Source organism: Cibotium barometz, chromosome 9, assembly GCF_041138505.1.
Source record: "Cibotium barometz isolate CiBa-2024 chromosome 9, ASM4113850v1, whole genome shotgun sequence".
In the NCBI taxonomy this organism is placed as follows: domain Eukaryota; kingdom Viridiplantae; phylum Streptophyta; class Polypodiopsida; order Cyatheales; family Cibotiaceae; genus Cibotium; species Cibotium barometz.
The window spans coordinates 29,499,097-29,513,234 of NC_141054.1; positions in this window are offsets into that span (position 1 = coordinate 29,499,097).

Below are 14,138 nucleotides of genomic sequence, written 5' to 3' on the forward strand. Positions count from 1 at the left end.
TTCATCAGCTCCTCTCAATCTGACTAAAACAATCCTTATGTAGGAAAAGTGAATGATTTCTCTAGGTGTTTTTTCATTCATAATTCCCACAAGAAGGTCACATCGAATAGCTCCCCTGAGGCTCAACAAGGTGTCTTAAGTTGTGGGAACATGTGCCTATCATAGCCAAGCACGAGCCCCAAGAAGAAGAAGACTTTATGAGAATCCCTAGGCTCACCTCCCAACCGTCAGTTATGGAGACCTAACCGTGCTATATTTAGCACCGATCGTCCACACTTGCCTGGACACCCCTTAACCCGCCCACACTCTTAGTGTGCTAGTGTTTCTCGTCCTGACCCACTCCTACCCTTTTCCTAACATTACTCCCCCCTTTTGGAAGAGCTTTTGTCCTTGAAAACAAAGGTAGGATATCGAGTCTTGAGAGTACTAACGTCCTCCCAAGTTGAACCTTCTCCGGTTTGTCCTTCCGCTTAACTAGACATTGTTGTCTAATTTTGTGATGAGTTCTCTTCTCTTAATAATCCAAGATGCACTGTGGCTCATGTGGTAGCACCAGAGGCTTAATTAAATCTACAAGAACACCTTTATCACCACATTGGCATCTTTGCCTAGTCGTTTCCGTAGATGACTAACATGAAAAACGAGTTGAACCTTGGAGGCAGAGCTAACTTGTAGGCAACTTCACCTACACGCTTAAGTATTGTGAAAGGTCCACAATACCTAGGTGAAAACTTTGGCACTTTGCCTGTCTTCAAAGTTTCCAAACTCGAGGGAACTTTGAGAAATACTTGTCACCTTTTTCAAATGTGACCATTGTGCGGTCTTCATCCGCATAATGCTTGTAATGATGTTGGGATCGTTTAACATTTTTCTTAGCAATTTTCAATATATCGTGATGATCTTGTAGAAAATCTTTCACTTTTTGAATTCTTTCATCAGTAGCTAACCCCACAGCTACTAGAGATTGGGGTTGATAACCATACATAAGCATGAAAGGACTAAAGCCTATAGTGCAATGCTTCGCACTATTGTAGGCAAATTCTAAAATTGGTAAGTAATATTCCCAATTCATTTGTCATTTACTCACATGTGCTCTTAACATATCCTCGAGTACTTGGTTGACCCTTTCTGTCTGACCATCACTCTAGGGGTGTTTAACTGTACTCATATTGAGCATTGTGTCTAACCTTTTGAACACTGCTTCATCACCATAGAGATGCTTTTCCACTTACCACCATTAGGGATATCTAATGGTTGTAATAGCCCGCCTATCTTAAGATGCTCAGACTTATTGACCTGGCATTTTTGACAATGCAAAATATATTCTTGTACGTCCCTATGAAGTCCAAGCCAATAAAATTGCCTTCTCACTAAGGCATAGGTCTTCCTAATTCAAGGATGACCTACACTTGGACTATCATGACACTCATAAAGTATTTGGCACCTAGTGTCAGAGTCCAAGGGTACACACACTCTTCCTTTGTGTAACAAAGACCCATTATCGATGGAAAAATGCTTTCAATGATTAAATTCATCCCTAGACAGAGAAGACCTAGGTGTGAAACTATCATCTGCACTAATCTTAGGTGTTATAAATTTTCTTCCTCGGTGTGTGACTAAAGATTAAAATATCATCAAGAAATACTACAACAAATTGACTAATATACGGGCATAAGATGCTATCCATAAGCGTCATAAACGTAGCTAGAGCATTAGTTGACCAAACGGCATAACTAAAAACTCATAATGCCCAAATTTGGTGTGAAATCTGTCTTAGTGTGGATGCGAACTTGATGATAGCCTGACCTTAAGTCAATCTTGCTACAGTATCGCGCACCTTGCAATTGATCAAAAAGATTATCAACTCGCGGTAACGGATAATTATTCTTTATCATCATTACATTCAAACCACGACAGTCTATGCATAAACGCATAGACCCATCTTTCTTCTTCACCAATAAAATTGGTGATGCCCATGGCGAATTGCTAAGCCTAATGAAGCCCCTAGCGAGGTAGTCAGCAAGCTGATGCTCTACCTCACTAGCTTCACTAGCGTTAAACCTATAGGGAGGCTTGTAGACTGGCTTTGCATCCTTGAGCATTTCAATGTCATGCTGGACATTGCCCTCCAGACGGCAAGTCACTTGGAAACACATCATGAAATTCATGCAAAAGAAGTAGAAACTTGTTGAGTGAATCGAGGAAAAATTTTAGTTTGTTCATTATTATGCATAGCACTAACATTTTGTTCGCATATGACAGAATTGAGCGATTTAATACTCAAATTGGAGTTAAAATAACCACCACTAGCATTATCACGAGACAAAATTGAAGGAGACATGTAACACAAAAAGAGATTTTCTATTTCATGAGCATGTACGAGCATGTACAAGGTGGTCCACTTCAACAGAACAAATGAGTGGAGATGGCGGTACATAATGTTCACCTTGTAAACAAACTTGTTTACCATTAATCTTAAAATCAAAAGTATTATCTAGAGATAACTACGAGAAAGAGATGGTCCTAAATGAAACAATCATTCACGTCCCAAAATAACATCAGCTCTCGTAATATGCATAACTTGAAAATCCAAGTGCATTTCATGTCCCTGAATACGAAGTGGTACTTGCTTGACCGTTGTGTCCCATACATGCTTATCATGCCCATTAGCAAGAGATACCATGTATTTATGATCACTAGGGCTTTGTGGCAATTTTAAATTTTTAAACAAGTGATAATTCAAAAAGTTATGTATGGCCCCATCATCGTCAATCATGACACGAACTCTTCGTCCGTTGATGTGTCCATGTATCCAAACCAAATCATAAGGCTGGAAAGAGGGTACCCACATTGTAGAGGTTACACAACACTCATGTGTGGCATCGGTATGGCATACTTAAACTTCAAAAAACTTTTGAGAAACTTCGAGCGGCAAGACTTACACCGTGTGCACCGTCTTACTATCACCCTTATCAACATATTTACCACGGTTCTTTAGACTGTGGATTGATATGGGAAGATGTGAATGGATGGGGATTGATATGGGAATGATGTGATTAGATGTGGGTTGATGTGGGAAGATGTGAATAGATGTGGATTGATGTGGGAATGATGTGATTAGATGTGGGTTGATGTGGAAAGATGTGAATAGATGTGGATTGATGTGGGAATGATGTGATTAGATATGGATTAATGTGGGATGATGTGATTGGATGTGATGGGAGTTGATGTGGGAATGATGTGAATTGATGTGATTGGATGTGATTGGATGTGAGTTGATGTGATTGGATGTGATTGGATAGGAGTTGATGTGGGAATGATGTGATTGGATGTGAATTGATGTGAGATGATGTGATTGGATGTGAATTGATGTGAGATGATGTGATTGGATGTGAGTTGATGTGGGAGTGATGTGATTGGATGTAAATTGATGTGAGATAATGAGAAATGATCTGGAATGATGGTCAATGATATGGGGACGATGAGAAATGATGTGAAAGAATGTGTAATGATGAGGAAAGATGGGAATTTTGTTGGAACTATAATTGCATGTGAAACCTATTTTTTAAAGATTGTTTTATGTAAATAATGTTGGGGAAGCATTTTGACTATCTTGTGGAATTCGGTCGTGGGGCCTAAGTGAAATAGTTGCAACATCTGACGGAGAGTCAATGAAGGACGTCTCACATGGCAAGGTCGACCGAGGTCTTGACCAGCCCCGGTTTGATTAAAATGGTGAGCTTCTGGTACGCTGGATGAGGGACCACGGAAGCGGCCTATGACTGAAGTGTTAGGTGACCTGCGAAGGAACCTAGAGGGTGCTGATCATACGGTGCTCGGGCTTGGGGTCTCGCCTAGGATACCCACACATGCGTCGAGGAAGAAAATGAGGTGGAGTTTGTTTTTTGAACACGGGCATGGATCTGGTTGATTGGTCTTGCTGGTCTTCAAATGGATGAGTTCATGGCTCTTTTACATGGATCTTGTTGGTTGATCTTGCTGATCTTCAACTGAGAGTCCATATGATTTTTATGTGATTATATTCATAGGTACTATGGGCTAGGAACTATTGAAAAGGACCCTGAGTGAAAAGGTGGTAAGTGTTCTGGTTGTTGCCAATGATGCCATAGGTACGCTGAGGAAGAAATGAATGGAATACTGATTATATTCTTGGGTACTATGCACTAGGAACTATTGAAAAGGCCCTTGATGAGTGAGTAGGTGGTGAGCATTCTGGTTGCCAATGATGCCATAGGTATACCGAGGAAGGAATGATTAGAAATTGGACTTGGAACTGGAATACTGAGGGTTATGATGGAAACACTATGGTTTTATTTTGCAACATTGTTTTGGAGATAGTTATGATGGAAACACTGTGGTTTTATTGCAACGTTGTTTTGAAGATAGTCGAGTCTAAGAAAAGGCAATTTCATATTGGGTGCATAAGTGGTGTGTCTATTTAATTTTTGCATGAGAGCCGACTAGGGGGCCTAGGAACTCTTTTCCCTAGTACCCGCTGGGACAAAACATAACCAAATTTTTATAATGGATTCTATCAATACGGTGGTTGGGCAGTTGGCTAACCCATGGGATTGGATGGGGTAGGCTGGATTGATGGATTCCTATAATAAAATTCAATTCTGTTCAAGTTACAATAGTTGAAGTAAGTCACAGGATAATCCTTGTTGAATGGAAAAGAATCAACGGCTGTGCCTCTTTTGATGGGAAAAAAGCGTTGGTCTCTATGAACCAAGTGCAAGTTCCTTCTTTGATTCGGCCATGTGACCCGCAGGTTTAGTTGGAATACAAAGGATAGTTAAGGCCCTTGACTACGTTAGAAGATTTTCCCTAGAGAAATTGCCTATGCTTTCTGGGCGAGGGAAGTTTTTTTCAGGTTCGGTTTTGGAAGAATCGACAGATTAGTCTCTTGTCCGAACATTTGTGGGCGAGGCCCCGAGTGGGAAGCTTTGCCGTGTGCGCAAGGTTGCTACTTCCACTGCCAGCACTCCTGAGTTTGATGCATGGAGGGGGCAGGGATCTCACAGTTATGGCTATCCAAAGACTCGGCACTAAGAACTCTAGCTTCAGTGCCATATACTAGTTTGAACAGAGTCGTCCCTGTGGAGACCTTATAGGCTGTGTACAGAATGCCCATAACATGGAGTATAACTTCTCATCCCAATTGGTTCGATTCTTATTGACTGGCTTCTTGAGGATGTGCTGAAGTATTTTGTTGGTGGACTCCGCCTGACTGCTGTTGGCCTATGCATAATAGAGTGCGGATCTCTTATGGAAGATGAGGTGCTGAGTGACTAGCTGTCGGCTTGATCGGGTAGCCAAACTGGCTGATGATCATCTCATAAAGGAATTTGGCAGTGGACTTGGCCGTGTTATCTTGGAGGGCTCTGGCTTCCACCCACTTGTTGGTGCTATAGTCGGTTGCCACCAAGATATATTTGTTACACCGGGGTGAATCGGGTTGGTGGCTTGAATGGACCCACAAAGTCAAGGCTCCATTTCTAGAATCGTTCCAGGGAAAGGATTGGATTGTGTGGCATCTAGTCTCTATCAGTTGGTTGGACAAGTGCTGGCACACATCACATTGTTTGGCCCATTTGTAGGCATCACCAATTACAGACAGCCACCAGAGACTGGCTTGAAGGATCTTCCTTCTTGTTACTTCTCCTGCAAAGTGGCCGCTTGCTGATTCCTTGATGGGCTTCTCTAAGGATAGCTTCTTGTTCATGAGGTGGAATGCCCCTTCGAAGCATCTCATCGATGCCTTGCTTATATAGTTATCTTGCCATCACTTGGAAAGACCAGCTTCAGATAGCTATCCGCTTTCTCTGATCTCGAGAAAGGTCACCATTTGAACGCTGGCCACAAATGCCAACATTTCATCGTACCAGGTTTGAGGAATCGGCATGATTGCTTCTACTGTGAACAATTTTGCATTGGGTAGATCATTTGCTACTCTAGTCGTCGAGGCTTCACCTGATGACTCCAGCCGAGACAGGTAGTCCACCCCACTATATGGCTTACTCTGGGGGTATTGGGTAGATCATTCGCTACTCTAGTCGTCGGGGCTTCACTTGACTCTAGTCGAGACAAGTAGTCCACCCCACTATATGGCTTACTCTGGGGGTATTGGGTAGATCATTTGCTACTCTAGTCGTTGGGGCTTCACTTGACTCTAGTCGAGAGACAAGTAGTCCACCCCACTATATGGCTTACTCTAGGGGTATGCACATGGAAGGTAAACTTATTGCCCACCAGCAAATAGTGGTGAAACTTGTTGATTGAGTAGATCATGCCAAGGGCTTCCCTATGAGTGGTGGAGTAATTTCGCTCGACATCTGATAATCTCCAGCTAGTGTAGTAGATGGGCCAAAACCTTTTTTTTGGCCTCCTGCATTAGGACACTCTCTATGGCCACATCTAAGGCATCTACAAAGACATGGAATGGAAACTCCCAGTTAGGTGCTTGGACTAGAGGTTCATCTAACAACATCAGCTTGAGTCATCGGAATGCAATGTCATATTCCTTGGTCCATTCGATGTTGGCTTACCTCAACTGCTGGTTCAATGGCATTTTTATTTGTGCCATTTGATGGTTGAGGGGAATTGCTACATGTGCTAAATGGCGGAGCATTCGGCTGTGCCATCTGACTTGCCCCAACAAGAACCTTCTCAGTTCTTTTGCACTTGTTGGGATCAGAGCTTTCTGAATCACCTCCACCTTGGCAGGGTCTATTGCAATGCCTTCCTGAGATACTATATGGCCAAGGAGCATACCTCTTTGGATGGCAAAGGCACATTTAGCGAGATTCAAGCTCACTCTGGAAACTCGACATTTGGCCAAGCACAATTGTAGGTGCGTTAGATGCTGGGCATGACTTCCCGAAGACACTAAAGTCGTCGATGAACAGCCGCATAAAGCTGGTCAAAAATTTGGTGAAAATTTCTTGAACCATCCGCTGGAATGTTGGCGAGAGCATTCTTGAGCCCGAAGGTCATGACATTGGATGAAAAGGCTCCCCATTCGATGATGAAGGCTGTCTTCTCCTGATCTTCCGATGCCATTTGGACTTGATTGTAGCCATTGAATCCATCCAAGAATGAGTACACTCATGGTCGGCTACTGCATCTAGCAGGGAGTATGTGAATGGCAAGGGGAAGGGGTATGAGATTGTAGTGGCATTCAGCTTTCTATAATCTACACAGACCCTAAGCTTCTGATTCTTCTTGGGAATAATCACGATTGGGGACAACCATGTTGCTCGATCAATCGGATATATGAATCCAACCTGCAGTAGTTTATCCAGTTCCTCTTTGACCCTTTTTTGCATAGTTGGGATTCATCCAATATCTTTGTTGCCAGAAATGGGGAATGCATCTTCCCTTAGATTGATCTGATGTGCTAGTAGAATCAGGGGTCAATCCCTTTCATTTCGGTGTAAAAAAACATCCTTGAAGGATATGAGCAATAGCTGAATTTCTTCTCGGAATGAAGCATCCAATTTGGCAGGCAGTGACTCTGACTATCTTTGGGTTGACATCTGTACCCAGATTCATCTCCATCAGTTCATCTTCTTTGACCCGCTTGGATTTCTTTAGGTCTCTTTCAAAGGCTTTTTTTGTCGCAATGATTTGTTATAGACTCGGTGTACTGCCATCGTTGGCTAAGGCTTCATAAAATTCTTCGGCCTCATCAAAAAATTGCCCTCGGATCGGGATGATCCCCCATGGCGGCTTCCTTCTTGTGGGTTGGTCGGTATCTCTCCATGATCCAGGCCACATCAACCTTAAACAGGTTAATCAGATTTGCATTTTGCTAGAGATATTCCTCCTCTTCATTGAGGTCTAATCCTTCCAACATATTTACTCCCTTGGCTACTTTTGATCGAGAAGGATTCTCCACTTTCCTTCGACTGGCTATGGAAATATTGACTTTCTTCTTTCCCCGCCAGTGCGGATAGTTGTCCTATCCGCATCCCAGTCTTGCCTAATCCTTGGTTGCTTGATCCATGGTCTACCTTGTAACATTGGGTAGGCACCTTTGATGCTCTCATGTGGAGCATTGCTACTGCAATCTGGAAAGTGAATCCAAAGCCTTCCAGTGTGAGCTTACAAATTAATCTGAGTGGCTGAACTCACCTTTGATCTGCCATTTTTGACGAACGGGGCTAGATGCCATCTGCTCAACCCGAGCATTCTGCATGTCGTATCCGACAAAATGTTGACTCCTCCTAATCCACCATTCAACAGTATTTCTACTATATCCACTCCGATCAACTTGACCTAGATCAAGATGGCTTCGTCATCATAAAGACATCATGAATTGGGGCTTCTCGGGGATGAAGTTTCTATCCTCTCTATGTGTATGGCTTCTTGAGGCTGCGAGGACACCATCATCTCCTCTTGGGGCATCAGGCGGCACAGTAGCTGCTCCCTGAAGTTTGGCACTAATGTGAGGAGATGTTCCACCGACATGTGGATCAGTTGCCACTTCAGATCTTCCCATAGATTGTATGATTGCATTTCTCTTTTCGATGAGGTTGTTTCAGCCATCCTCCTGCTTTAGTGCCTCCCCACCTTTCTCCGGCCATGGTGTGTCCCCACCTTTCTCTGGCCATGCCACGTCCGTACCTTTCTCTAGGTTCCCATTTGATTGTGGGACGAGTGCGCTTCGCCTCCCTGATCTTGGTTCATCAGTGGTATGATGACTTTGGCTTCTTGTTGTTGCTGACAGATCGGCATGGCCCTTTCTTGCTCCTTTTTTTGTAGCTCCTCTCGGGCCTGCTACTTTTCCACCCAATCAGAAACTTTCACTCGGGTACCCTAATTTGCTCCTACCAGGTGAAAACTTTTTGCTTCTCCCTCTTATCTCAGGTTGGTTGTTTCCGCACCTCCACAGTCTCGGGTTGCATGGATCTTGTCACCACCATGGCTGATGATTTCACCGCCTCTCTGTGGTCGGCCTGATTGCTTCTTACTCATCCAGAGCTTGGATTTCCATGGCTTTTACTGCCGGCGGGCTTGAGGCTAAAGCCGGTCTCCTTCCACCTTTTCCCTTTGCTTCCTTGAGTCGCTTCCTCCAATTCTCACAGTACGATTTGCGATGACCTGGGGCATGGCAATCGAAGCATGTGAAAGCGGGCTGTTGAGCATCGGACATAGCCCTGGGAGGAAAAGTCACATGTGACCGGAATGGTGGCCTTTGGTATGGATCCTATGGAGCCATCAACGGGGTGGGTTGAACTACCACGATTAGTGGGGTTGGGACTGCAGGTGCTCTTCACCCATTGTATCTGCATGCCTATGTGTGTTGCCATATATATAGGCAGTGATGTGTGTGAACACACTTAGGACCGCCGGGGCACTTTTTCCCTCTGTAGGAGGTTTTTTCCCCGGCTTGTATATACGCCCATCATTCTAGGGCTAACTTATCTTTTGTACATTGACACAATCTAATACACTTTGTGTTGTGTGCGTTCTTGCTTCTTCTTCTCCAAGCTTTGTGTGCTTTCCTGCAACCCTAATTCCAACAATTGGTATCAGAGCAGGCATCGGCTCCCAGGGCTACGCCGCCAACACCCTCCAACTCACGTTCTCTAATTGAGGTGAGCTTTCACGAGCACTTGCAGGTCCCTATACTCTGCAAATAAGCCCGTAAGGGCTTGGCGTTCTCAGGATTTGCATCTGAGGTCGTTTCGGGCTCCGTTTTTGCATTTCAAGTTCTGCACAGGTGTTTTCGTCATTTTTTGCAAAAAATTCGACAGTGCAGTTTTCTGCAAAACAGGCATACGTACTCCATTGTGGACCGTGCTACATAGCACGAGTTGTTTTTTGTTCAGTCTTTGCTTCATTACAGGTAGCTTTTGCATCAGTTTCAGTCAGTGGCCATGGCTGATAACAGCAATGATGTATTTCGCATGTTGTCTGCTGAAGACAAACTGGATGGAGACAGCAACTACCCACTTTGGGCATACATGATGCAGCATGTTTTGGTTGCAAAAGGAGTGTGGAACATTGTGCAGGGTACGGATGTACGTCCAGGTTCTGTGGATGTAGGATCTGTTGAGGATGTTGCAGGTTCTAGCAGCTCTACTGTTGCTGCTGTTTTACCCACTGCTGAACAAGCTCGTTGGGATGGTAAAGATGCGCAGGCTCATGCCTTGATTGCACTTTCTGTCAAACGTAACATCACCCCACATATTCGTTCAGCTAAAACAGCAAAACAGGCTTGGGATATTCTAGCTAGTTTGTATGCAGGTCGTTAACGAGGCAAAAATCGCTTACCTGCGTAAAGAGCTAGAATTGAAGATCATGCAAGAAGATGATGACATGAATGTTTTTCTTGCTGAGATTAAAGATCTCAAAGAACAGTTGATTTCTACAGGTGAGATTATTCCTGATCATTCTCTTGTGCATACTGTTCTTGATGCTTTACCTGAGACATATCAGACTTTTGCTTCCACATGGAGACTTCTTAATGAGGACAGACCTGATGCTGTCAAGTATGATACTTTAGTCAACAAGCTCTTGCAAGAAGCGCAGTCTAGGCAAAACAGGGCCAGGCAGCGTGCAGTTGATCAAGCATTTATTGCTGCCCAGCAGCAGAGAAGAAGTGGTAAGGCAGCCCCTTCCACTGTTTCTTCTCCTATTAGTAGGTCTGCAACTTCTTCTCCTTCCACAGGTAGCAACAATAAGTCTGAGAAGGCTCTTGATAAAGGCAAGAAAAAGACCAGGTGCAACTATTGTAAGGCAAATGATCATGTCATTAAGAATTGCCCTAAGCTAAAGGCTAAAGAGGCAAAGAAGAAAGAGTCAAATGCAGCCACAATAGCGGATGCTTCTACAAATGCAGATTCTGCAAATGTTGTGCAGGATACAGAATGGGCGTTTAGCCTGTATTGCCAGTATGACCCATCTGTACATGATGCATGTTTGGCAGTTTCTGTTGACTCTCATGTATGGTATTTTGACAGTGGTGCTACAAAGCACATTACCTCGCATCGTGATATGTTCACTTCTCTTGAGGCTATCCCTAATGGGAATACTGTCACATGTGCCAATAATGCTTCTTACCCAGTGAAGGGCGTTGGTAAAATTATGCTTACTGCTGCAAATGGCAGTGCTTTCACACTTTCAGATGCTTTGTATGTGCCAGGGATAAAGAAGAATCTATTGTCTGTCTCTGCGCTTGCTAGACTTGGACTTGTAGTTAAATTTGTGGATGACAGATGTACTGTTCATGATTTGACTTCTGGTGATACGATTATTGTATCTGGCACCTTGTTTTGTGGGCTGTATAGGCTCAATTCTTATGACAAGTGTGTGGAAGATTCAGCAAATGCAGTTTCTGATGAAAAGGCAGTTTCAAATGCAGTTTCTGATGAAAAGGCAAAACTATGGCATGCTCGTTTTGGTCATCTGAACTTTGCTACTGCGTTTGCAGAAATTTGATATGGTTGCTTCATTGCCCCCTCTTGAGGCACCATTGAAACATGTTTGTGAAGGCTGTATTTTGGGCAAAATGCAGCGTTCTGCGTTTCCAAAGGATGGTTCTGTGCGGGCCACTCGCAAATTGCAGCTTGTACATAGTGATGTATGTGGGCCTATGCAAACTCCGTCATTTGGTAAACACTTGTACTTCGTGACTTTCATTGATGATTACTCAAGGCATGCATGGGTATATCCACTGAAGGCAAAGTCCGAAGTGTTTTTATGCTTCAAACAATTTTTTCTTATGGTTGAAAATGTATCCAATTGTACTGTGGGCACCCTCCGTACTGATCGAGGGGGGGAGTACATGTCTAAAGAGTTTGATGCATTTCTGGCTAGTCGTGGGATAAAACACCAATGTACAGTGCCGTATACCCCTCAGCAAAATGGTGTTGCTGAGAGGAAGAACAGGTCACTTATGGAGATGGCACGATGTATGGTCAAGAGTCAAGCTTCGCCACATGCGTTTTGGCTTGAGGCTGTCATGTGTGCTGCATATGTACTCAACAGGTGTCCCACTAAGGCCTTGCAGTCTATTACTCCATACGAAGATTGGCATGGCAGAAAGCCTTCTATTGGTCACTTGCGTGTCTTTGGTTGCTTGGCCTATGCTTTAGTGCCTGTGCAACAACGCAGAAAATTGGATGATAAGGCTGTCAAATGCATTTTTGTTGGTTATAGTGCTGAGAGCAAGGGTTACAGATTGTATCATCCGCAGTCAAAGCGTATCTTGATTAGTCGAGATGTTGTTTTTGTGGAAGATGCTGTGCAGCCTTTGTTATCATGTACCAAAGAGACAGATGTGAGCTCACGGGATGTATTTGATACGTTATTGCCTCTATTTACAGGTGGGAATTCAAATGTAAGTCCTAATGAGGCAAATATTCAGCCTATGCAGATTTCAAACGACATCATAGATCAGCCTATTTCTGATGCAGATTTACAGGATGTAATTCATGAGGATAGGGCTGAAAATGAGCAAGCTAGAGGTATGCCTAAATGGCTGGTGCAAACCTTGCGTGATAGTAAGATTGATGCACCTATGTCTAGTCGTACTCGTTCAGGTTTTCAGCATGCCTCTTATGCATCAGGTTGTTATGCTTTGGCTGTGTCTGGTATGTGTGAAGAGGAAGAACCTCTTTCATTTGATGAGGCACAAAATTCAGAAAATTGGTTGGCTGCAATGCAAAGTGAATATGATGCTATAATGAAGAATGGTACATGGTCTTTGTGTGATTTGCCTATTGGTAAAAAGGCCATTGGATGTAAGTGGGTTTTTAAATTGAAACGAAAGCCAGATGGCAGTGTTGATCGCTATAAGGCTAGACTTGTTGCAAAGGGTTATGCTAAAGAAAAGGGCATTGATTTTGATGAGACCTTTGCTCCCACTTGTCGTATGACTACCATTCGTAGCATTTGTGCATTGGCAGCTCATAATGGTTGGAATGTACATCAGCTGGACATAAAGACTGCGTTCTTGAATGGAGATTTGCATGAGGAGGTGTATGTATCGCAGCCTCGTGGTTTTGTTCAAAGAGGGCAGGAACACAAAGTGTGCAGGTTGAAAAAGGCTTTATATGGTTTAAAGCAAGCTCCACGAGCTTGGTATGAAAAGATACATGCATATTTGACTGCACATGGGTTTCAAAATAGTCCAACAGAAAGCACTTTGTATGTTAAACGTGTGGATGGTGTACATCTAATCATTGCTCTCTATGTCGATGACATGCTGCTCATAGGACCAAATGAGAGTCATATTGCTGATTTTAAGGCTAATTTGAATGCCTCTTTTGAGATGTCAGATTTGGGGCATTTGCATCATTATTTGGGGATACAATTTAAGCAGTGTGATGGAGGTATTGCTTTGTGTCAGACAAAGTATATTGAGACATTGTTGCGGAGATTTGGCCTTGAAGACTGCAAGCCTATTGCTACTCCAATGGAGACAGGTTTGAAGTTGAGTCTTCATGATGCTGGAGATCACTTTGATGTCACACTCTATCAGACAGCTGTTGGTTGCCTCATTTATGTATGCATTACGAGGCCAAACATTCAGTTTGCAGTCTCACAGGTGAGCAGGTTTATGCATAGCCCAGGGTCTCAGCATTGGAAAGCAGTTAAACGCATCTTTCGCTACTTGAGTGGCACCATACATCTTGGGTTGTTTTATCCCAAGGGGGGATCATTGCCGCCAGATTTACATGCTTTTTCGGACTCAGATTGGGCTGGTTGCTATGACACAAGAGTGTCCACAAGTGGTTTTTGTTTCATGCTCGGTAGCTCATGCATATCTTGGTTGAGCAAGAAGCAACCTACTGTGGCCACTTCTAGTTGTGAAGCTGAGTACAGGGCAGCTTTCACAGCTACGGTTGAGTGTGTGTGGCTCAGACGGCTTATGGGTGGCTGACTTGGGTGTTGGACAGGAGTCTGCCACCTCTATCTTCACTGACAGTCAGAGCGCATTGGCAGTTGCGAGAAACCCAGTTTTTCATGCTCGCACAAAGCACATTGAGGTGCATTATCACTATGTCAGGGAGAGACTCTCAGCAGGAGAGATCAGCTTGACCTATGTGCCAACACAGGACAACCTCGCCGATCTTTTCACAAAGGCACTTCCTCGTGAGAAGTTC